Raw genomic sequence first — 10466 nt, 5'->3', positions numbered from 1 at the left:
ATCAGTAAAACACATGGTTAACCAAATAAGGTAAGAAAACAAAATAAAGTTGTAGAATATGGAGATAATCGAAATCAGCACGTAGTAAATCATGGTATCAAGGATTCGAAATTACTAATTTAAGAAGAGTAACATGGGTTCCCATGAATAAGAAATAAACCAAGTTAAAATAGGAGAATCGTAAGTCTAAAGGGAAATTTTCAAATCAAGCCAAGAAACAGGAAGCTCAGAGTCAATCAGAGAGAGAGTCATGAATCATGTTTTAGCATATAAATAGAGTGAGATATGAGTAACCAAACATAGCAAGCAAAGAGGCAAGTCTTGACCAGTCAAGACGAACACAAGCACATAGAGCTGATGTAAGTTAGGCATAAGAAACTCAGTAGAAACACATTCGAAGCGAGATAGTCACAGAGACTCAAACAAGAATAGGCCAGTCACAAAATCAAACGAAGAAACCTAGAAAAATTAAGGTTTTCAACATAGGTGAGTTAAAGAGAAGATAGAAACACAAAGAGATTTTTAAAAGTAACTTCTGCACTTACACGAACAGTCTCAGATCCAAAGCCATAATATTTTCAACAATAGAAGGGTTTCATTTTTTTTTTAAAAAAGAAAGATAAATAGACAGATCGGACAAAAACTCATGCAAACAAATATTCATTGAATAAATAGTTAAAAGAAATTAGGGGTTTTAACATGTAAACTCAAGCAAAAGGATAATATGAGCAAACACAGCAAAACATATCAAAAATCAAAGAAGGGTTTCGAAATAACTTAACAGAACCTTAATTAGAAAGATAAGGGGTTTTGATGGTAGAGTTTTAAAAGAACTTTGAGAGAACATTTAGAAGTTTAGAGCAAACACATATCTGAAATAGATCTAGAAGAAATCGGAAGAACCTTAGAGGCTAGGATTTCAGAAGAACCCCAAGTGGTGAGAAAGGCTTTGAAAATCATCGATCTGAGCATGAGAGTTGAGAGTCGGACTCGAATAGCCATGGGTGGACGGAGAAAGGTTAAATACGATCGGAGAACGGCCATATACTGACATCGACCAAGGTCTGGACAAATCTTTATCAAGATCTAGCCTCGAAACCATGATAATCGAGCACGCAAGAGCCATGGGAGGTGGATACAGGCCTCCGATGACCTTGGAAGCCATGGATTTGGAAGATTTTAGGGTTTGTAGTTGATGTCGGCGGCTAGGATTGGAGAGGGTTGGAGAGAGGATTGAGAGAGAAGGGGATTCAGAGGCGGCTGGGTGTGTGAAATGGTTTGGGTTAGGGGGGTCTTTGGGTTTAATTAGGAACGGAGGTCTAGTAGACGTTGATCATTTTCATCAACGGCCTGGATCGAACCGGTAGGTAGGGGATCCGGGTGGGTTATTTAAATTGGGTCGGGGGTCGGGTACGATTAGGATTTGAGCTGGGTAATTGGGTTTAAATTGGGGGTTCAATTCAGGCTACAATTGAAACACAATTGGACAAGATTTTAAATAGCCACTTTTCCCTTATTTATTTTATAAAAATAGCAAATTAATTTCTGAAAATAAATTAAATGTATTGAAATGATTTAAAATCTATAATTATCACGTTAAAAATGTTGGTCTTACTTTTATAAATAAAAACGTAGTTAAATCTTAAAATAGGCTAATATTGCTATTATATGCAATTTAGCTTAAAAAAATACTGAATAAATTTGTAAAAGTATGCAAAAATTATCTTAGCTATATTTTAGCATAAATATGAAATTCTAATAAATGAATCACCAAAATGATAATTTTGGGAATAATTATTAGATTTTTTGGATAAAATAAGGTAATAAATTGATTTAAAAATCTTTTAAAAATTAAGAAAAAATAATAAAATTTTTGGACATGCTTATATATGCATACATATGCTATTTTAAAAGTATTTTGCGTATTAAAAAATATACAGAAAAAATTGGGTATCAACAACCACCAGCTGCCTTAATCCACATGTCCATGATCTCCTCTTGGGTTGGTTGGACTGGCCTACCTTGATCATCAATCGGCTGGCTTTGAATGAACTCCTCCAAGATTCGTTTGAAATTATACTGTAAAAAATTACAAATATTATTAAAGTAAAATTTTAAAGAAAATTTATACAAGTATCTTTATTTCTTAAACTTTAAAGTGAAAACACGAAAAGATAATGTGTAGACAATGTATCAATACTTCTAATAGGGAAAAATTACTACACCCATCTCTTTTGTAAAAATCAATACCCATAAGCTACTAGCAACTATCTACTAGTTCTCCAGTATTTGTAATGGGGAAACAAAAAGATGAATTCCAGTATATTTCCCCAATCAAAGTTTTTTACATACAAAATCTCAATAAGCAGACACAAATGAAGGAACATAGAAATATTAGATTCTGAATTATATGAAAGAGTCTTTAGATTTTTCCTCATTTTTGAACAGCTCAAGAATGAACTACATTTAGTTTTTGGTTTTTATCTGGTCCTAGAATTATTCTTCATTTTTCTTTCTCTTTTGCTTCTTCATCTCTGAATGCAAAAGTTAATCTATCTACAAGGTTTTGCCATCATAGGTACATCAGGTCATTATCACAATAAAAAATAGAGAGATAAGGAAAACACATAACATCAACGAAGCAGCACCAAATCGACACAAGAGCAATGGAAGAACAACAATTAACCAAAAGAGATGGTATTTGAATTTAGATGATATTGTTACATGAGTGATAGGTAAAATTCAACAAGAAGTTGATTCTGTAGCATTTTAAGCAAAAACAAATAAGAGCTTATTTCATTATCTACCTACCAAACATAAGCAAGATTTGCAAAATGGCACTATGTGCGTGTCACGACCCTAACCCCGAACCCGGTCGTGATGGCACCTCTCGTGAAGACAAGGCCAGCCAGTTCAACCTAACTCAACTTTTAAAGCAGTTAATCAACATAAAAATAGTCTAAACATGATTTAAACAATACTAAATAGCGGAAATATCGATAACAATGCGGAAAGTCCAATCCGACACAGCCCTAACCAGGGTGTCACAAGTCACAAGCATCTCTAAACCATAATACTAGTCTGCTAAAGTCTTAAACTACTACAAGTGTTTGAAATCAAAAAGAAATGATAGAGAAGTAGAGACACGGGACTGCGGACGTCAACAACTACCTCGTAGTCTCCAAAAACCGCCTGGAACTGGAGGAATCAGCACTCAGGAGCAGTACCAGCTACGCCTGAATCTGCATACAGGTTGCAGAGAGTAAAGTGAGTACTCCAACTCAGTGAGTAACAAATGTAAATAACGACTGAAAGTAAGAAAACACGTAAAACATAAGGCATTCTATACTGAAGCAGTAAAAAAATCACTTAAAACAGTAAAACAGTGAAGAGTCAAGTAAAATCCCTTTTTAACAAGTAAAACAAGTAATTGATAGGTAAGTGAACAAATAGAAGTTCGCCCCTCGGGCATAGTATCAATGAATCTGCCCCTCGGGCAACATCTCAGAACAGTACCAGCCCCTCGGGCTCAATCTCAGAACAATATCATCCCCTCAGGCTCAATCTCACATTACAATGGGTACCCGCGCTCACTGGGGGTGTATAGACTCCGGAAGGGGCCCCTTATGGCCCAAGCGCATTATCAAGCCATCTCGTGGCATCAAATCTAGGCCCTCGGCCTCATATCAATCAAGCCACCTCGTGGCATATTTGTGTATCTCAAGTCATCGGCCTCATATCAGTATCAATGTATCCTCATAACTAGGCCCTCGGCCTTACTCAGTCTAAAAATCATCACAAGCCCTCGGGCAATAGTAAAACAGTATTTTTCAGCCCAAAACATCATTTAAAATATTATTTAAGTCTCAAAACTAAGTAAAAATGGTTAAGTAGTAAAACAGTGGAAAATAACGTGACTGAGTTCAAGTAATAAGTCAAAACAATGAGGAAATAGTAATAAACATCACCGAAGGATTCAAATAGTTGGCACGAAGCCCAAATATGGCAATCATCCCAAATCATGATGATAGTAAATAAGTTTCAGTTAAATACGCGCAAAATCATCAATCGGGACGGACCAAGTCACAATCCCCAATAGTGCACGACCCCACGCTCGTCATCAAGCGTGTGTCTCACCTCAATATAGCACTACGATGTGCAATTCTGGGTTTCAAACCCTCAGAGCATTATTTACAATCATTACTCACCTTGAACCGGCTAAATCTCTAACTCGCGACGCCTTTGCCCCTTGAATCGGCCTCCACGCGCATCGAATCTATCCAAAATTAGAAGGAATACGTCAAAATATGCTAAGGGAACAAAGCCCAAGCGAAAACAATCACCAAAGGGCACGATTCCCGAAATTACCAAAACCTGAGCCTCAGTCCCACGTCTCAAATTCGGATAAAATTTACATTTTTAGAATCCTCATACCCTCACGAGTCTAACCATACCAAAATTATCCAATTCCGGTACAATTTGGTCCTTCAAATCATCATTTTATATTTTTGGAAGTTTCCACAAATTTTCTTCCCAAATTCCATCTCAAATCACGAATTAAATGATGAATTCAAGGATAGATTCATGTACTCTAGCCAAATCTGAGTTAGAATCACTTACCCCGATGAATTTCTTGAAAAACCTTCGAAAAATCGCCAAAATCCGAGCTCTCTAGGTCAAAATATTAAATAAAACCCAAAACCTCTTATTTATAGAGTACCCCACAGATTTCCACCTCTGCGGTCCGCACAAAAATGACCGCAGTCCCCACAAAACCAGTGTGGTCCGCAAAAAAACGATTGCGGTCGCAAATGTTTTCATCTGCAATGACAGACTTTAGTATTTTGGCCATAACTTTCGCTACAGATCTCCAAATTATGATATCCTTACCTTTCTTAAAACTGCACACGAAGGACTACAACTTTTGTTTTTGAATCATCTCAAACTTTCTTGTAGATCAAAACATATGAGCTTCCGAAGCAGGACCGGTGAATAGCTCCCCACCGCGGCCGCACTGCATTTTGTGGGGTCCGCACAGCACCTACCTTGGCCGCACTTCTTTTTGTGCGGTCCGCACATCACCTACCTTGGCCGCACTTCTTTTTGTGTGGTCTGCACAGCACCTACCTTGGCCGCACTTCTTTTTGTGCGGACCGCGCTAGTGGGTTCTGAGGCCTGCAACCCTTCTGGACCTGCTACAGCTATGATTTTCAGCCTAAAACATCCCGGAACCTACCCGGAACCCCCGGAACTTCAAACCAATTGTACCAACATATCCCATGATATCGTTCAAACTTGTTCAACACTTCAGAACGCTCACAACAATATCAAATCACCAATTTAACATAGGATTCAAGTCTAAGAACTCCAAGAACTCTTAAATTATGCTTTCGATCAAAAAGTCTATCAAATCTCGTCCGAATGACCTGAAATTTTGCACACACATCCCAAATGACACAACGAAGCTACTGCAACTCTCGGAATTGCATTCCAAGCCTATATCAAAATCTCGCCTATCAACCGGAACCGCCAAAATATCAACTTCGCCAATTTAAGCCTAAATCTTCTCTACAACTCCAAAACACATTCCGATTGCGCTCCTAAGTTATAAATCACCTCCCGAAGCTAACCGAACCATCAGAACTCACTTTCGATCCTTATAACACATAAGTCAACATCCGGTTGACTTTTCCAACGTAAGCCTTCTTAAAAGAGACTAAATGTCTCAAACTTCACCAAACTCATTCTGGACTCGATCCGCCCAATCCGATACCACTAAAATACGGATAACGAAGCATAAAGAAGCTAAAATGGGGGAAACGGAGCGGTAACTCTTTGAGACGACTGGCGGGATCGTCACAGTGCGAAACTTGTGAGGTCAAAAAGACAAGCAAAAGTTGTAAAGCTAAATAAGGACAGTAGGGTATCCATTGCCTAAAAAGGTGCAATTTTGCTTCTTTTGCTTTAGCCCAAAGAAGAGAGAAAAACACATTATATACAGATGGTAAGAGAGTCGCGCAACATAGAATGTAAGAGAAAGTTTAAACTTAAATATGAAGCTCCCTGCATTTGACTATCAAGATTAGCCTACGTTAAAAAGAATGTAAATTACTAACATACCTTCCCATAAATACTCAAATACTTGACTGTATAAGTTATATCATGTACTGAACAATAATAACGATTGCAATGCAAATGCATATTTGATGCAAATTCTACACAAATCCCATTTGCCCATCCCAAATGCAACTTGAATAAGTGGAAAAAATTGAGTAAGAAGGTGAAGAAGAAGGTGAGTGAATGGAAAACATTGGTAGAAGATGCTACTAGAGTAGAGGGTTCATCAAGCTTGAATTTAGATAAATTAGTGAAGGATGTACTTCTGTCCAAGAATTCAGTTCATTAGTAGATATATTGCTTAACTCAAAATGAACAAAAAAAGGTCAAACCTGAAAGTATGAGTTTCTTACTTTTAGAAGAAAAAATAGAATGGCAACAAGGATACAAGCAGTATCAAGTAAACAAACAACAAATTGGAGGGGTAGTAAAACACATCTTATTTCCACCTCTATAACTCCAATCTTTATTCATGTACAATTTTCTTTTTCATTTTTTTTCCTTATTTTATGTCCTTTCTGAACTTTATATGAATGCACTCTTGGCATATAATGTGCGACCAATTTAACTTATGGTTTAAAAACCAGGAAAAAGGTAAGAAAATGATCAACTAATATAGTACCTAGTTGTTTAAAAAGTACTGGAGATGTAACTATTACAAGTAATGGAGAACTAGTAGCTAGTAGCTAGTAGCTTAAAAAGAATGGCCACAACACCCCCCCCCCTACCCAAAAGGCCAAAAGTACCGTCTAGTATTGACAATCATACATCCCGTCTCGATTCCTATTATGCAACAGAGGCTAGTCTTGATTAACAGTTGCAGACCAAAATGAAACTAAAGACAGAATGCCAGACTCAAACCCCATGTGATTTATGCTACTAATTGCCAAACTTTTACCACCCCAAACCAATCAATATTCTTTTCAACAAACACAATCCTAAAGAATCTGTGACCCATTTTTCTAAGATGACATTTTTCGAGTGCAGAAAATATAGTAGAGCAATAAACATACAACAACAAGAACAAACACATCCCCGAGTATAATGGCGATTATAGCTAATGAACTAGAAATTCAGAAGAACAAATGCATCATTTTAGGGGACTCATAAGAAAATTAACTTCATCCTTTGCCTCTGAAGAAGGCTTAAGAAAGATCAGTACTATTAGAAGAAAGAGCAGTACTAATGAGCAGTACTATTAAACTAGCTTAAAACTCCTTACAGCTCTCAGCATTCACCACATCCTCAGACTTAAAACTAATGAGACTTTTACAGTTTTTGGAGCTCTTTGCATTTTGAAAAGCTCATTAATAAGTTACCAACAAATAAGCTAGTTTAAAATAAAGCTCATTAATTTTACATGGGTTGTCTCCGCGCGCGGATCGACTCAAGTCGTTTTTATTCTATCCTTCAACTTCTTCATGTGGATTTCCTCAAATACCTCATTATGAGTAACTAGTCTTCCTTTAGCCTTTTCCTGAAAAATAAACAATATCTTAAGAAATGATATATTCCCTATATATTCCCAATTACATCTGGAAAGAACTTAATCATCTTCGTTATTCTTCTTCCTATCTCTGCCATTATATTCGCTCTTTAACGTGCCAATTCATAAATGCACATAAGTTAACCAAAAGATTACTTTTTGGATAGAATAGACTTTTCAACGAAAGAGAAGTGGGTGAAAAGTTGAAAAATAATGTTCAGAGAAAAGATGTACAATGTACTAGTCCCCTAAGCAGTACATCACTATTTTGATCATTTTCATATATTTTCACACGGCACACCTGCTCCTTATATACCTAATTACTGTTTTAATATTTCTCCTTTTAATGCTTAATAAGTACTATCTTAGGCAAAAGCACTTCCTAAGCACTATCCGTTTCTGGTTAAATTAACTCGTGCTGCATAATCAGAAGAGCTTGAAGGGAAAAAGGATAACTAGAAAAACTAATTTCGAACATTCGAAGCAATAGAATATCTTGGTTTACATATCTAAAATACGAAATGACCAGTAGTCATGCTGATTATAGGTTTGACGAATACACTTTACTGAGAGTACATCTGATCTAAGTAAAGAAAACCAAATTTAAATTTAAAAATCAGCCTTTTCACAAACAATGAACTTACTCCATAATGCCAAATCACCCATCACTTAATTCACACACACACAAGACACAAATCTCAAAACCCCGCATGCTCTAACAATAGATATCTATTTCATAAATAAAAAAGAAAAAACTTACAGTACAACATACTTTTTCAACATTATTAGATGTCAAGCTAAATATATCAACAACTACTCAGATTATAACATGTTAACTGAGAACTTACTCACATATGCGTAGATAGGAGATATGAAGTATATTACTCTGAATGATAGTCGAAAACTTTGCCATGACTGGCGTAACATAGTACTGCTGGATCCTGAAGACTGTAAGCCCCTTTCTAGGTGAGTTGATGTCTTCTGTTATAACGATTAAAGTTTATTAAAGTATATATCGAGGTTTGAAACAGTATAAAATTAAGAGAACAACATTAATTTTTTAAACCTAGGGTTTAAAACAGTATAAAATCCCTAAAATTCGAAGTCTTTTGGGGGAAATCAAAACGAAAAAAGGAGATCGGGTGAGTGAGTGAGAGAGAGAGAGGTCGACTTACCTGGGAATGGAAACTCGTCTCTGCGTGGAGTGAGAGAGACGAAAAATTTTATTTTGAGTCTCATACAACTGATACTAGTTGTATGAGCAACTTTTTTGTCTCACAGTTTTATGGACCCAGATTTCTGTAGACCAGAAGTATATTGGGGTCCACAAATTTGTAAGACAAAAATGAGTCTCATACAACTAGTATAAGTTGTATGAGACACAAAATAAATCTTCTCGAGAGAAACAGAGGGGGAAAACACTAAAAGACCTGAGAGAAAAGTTGTAAAACGTTAATAATAAAAAGTTCCCACTACTACCGTGGGAAAGTTCTGTGGGAAAGTTTTTTCATAATTATTAAAAAAATTAAAAATTCAAAAAATTTCGTACACATTTTATTGTTTGTTTAAGTTCCCATTGTCTTCTCTGGGATTTTTTTTTGAATTGTATAATATTATTTTTTTAATAAATTTTTTCACTGAATCGGAGAGAATTAAAAGGCGCGCATTTTTCCGCCAAAACTTTCCCACGAATAGTTTATGGGAAATGTTATTTATTCGAAAATTTTAATTTTTCCATTGTATTTCGGTGGGAATTGCCACTAATAATTTTTTTCGTGGGAAATTTTCGTAGGAAAATGCTATGTTTCTAGTAATGCAGAGGAATCATAAAATAAATAAAGGAAAACTCACGAGCGAAGTTTCACGTCTCTGGGAACCCTGTCGAGTCCGCCACAAGGTGCTCTATCCGCACATAGAAGTAGCTTTCCCAGAAGCGGCGATTGGCCTTATCGTCCATCTTCACCACTAAGCTCTTGGTTCCTCGATGATGCATATGGATCATTGAACCCCGAAGAAATTGAGGGACAAAGATATGAAGCAGGTGCCTCAAAGAAATTCCTCGCCGGCAAGCTTTGCATGCTTGATAAGCATGAGGAAGAGTTTGTACACGTACGGAGAGAGTTGGGTCGGGCACACTTCGTAAAAGTGGCAGAAGTCCACCAACATAGAGGTGAGAGGAAGCGTGTACCTGATGTCGTGCCCCCTTTTTCTCGCAAAATCGGGTTTATGACATTTTGAAGGACAACTCGTTCCTTTTGGAAACTAGGTTTTTGCATTTGAAGAGTCGCCACCTAATGATTAAGGTGCATTAGGACACCAATCGAGATTCAATTATAAGTTTGTTTAGGTAACCAGAGATTGGGTAAGGACTTGAAATTATCCCAATGGGAAGGTGTTAGGCACCCCTTAGGATCTACTAGTGTGGTTTCAATGCACAATAGTTTGAAAGTAAACAAAGTTTGAAAGAGCAATTAAAAGAGCCGATTTTAAATAAGGAGTTACAATGCTTAAAAAAAGAAGGGAAAATAAAGAAAGGGGGTCCTAGGTTTACAAAAAATATGGATCACATCAATGCAATACCTGAAATTACTCCTCAAAAGAAGGGGTTACACGTGGCATTAGCGTACCGGTCATCATATCCATATCTACCCTTCCCACCCCGTTAAGGTATTACAGCGCAGATTGGTCTTGATTACTATTGTATGTTATTACCTGTCCCTATCCTATCAGTCCCGGAGGCACTTAGGACTACTATTCCTAAAGGGAGGAGATATTAGGCTAATTGGTTTCAAAGGATAAAAATCTAAGGCGACATACAAAAACAGATAATATGGCATATAAAGGGGAAGCATGTAAACAGACA

At 36.7% G+C, this 10466-nt stretch overlaps 1 long non-coding RNA gene across 1 annotated transcript; it reads right to left on the bottom strand.

The window, feature by feature from the left end:
• Window positions 1–2975: 2975 nt before the first annotated feature.
• LOC138886961 (uncharacterized) lies at window positions 2976–8874 on the bottom strand. The gene is made up of 3 exons (XR_011405930.1): window positions 8779–8874; window positions 8456–8584; window positions 2976–3242 (listed from the first exon to the last, which is right to left on the bottom strand). It is a non-coding gene; the product is annotated as an uncharacterized lncRNA (long non-coding RNA).
• Window positions 8875–10466: the final 1592 nt, after the last annotated feature.

The sequence above is a fragment of the Nicotiana sylvestris genome, chromosome 3 (assembly GCF_000393655.2).
Source record: "Nicotiana sylvestris chromosome 3, ASM39365v2, whole genome shotgun sequence".
Lineage (NCBI taxonomy): Eukaryota > Viridiplantae > Streptophyta > Magnoliopsida > Solanales > Solanaceae > Nicotiana > Nicotiana sylvestris.
This window is presented reverse-complemented; position numbering and strand designations above follow the sequence as displayed.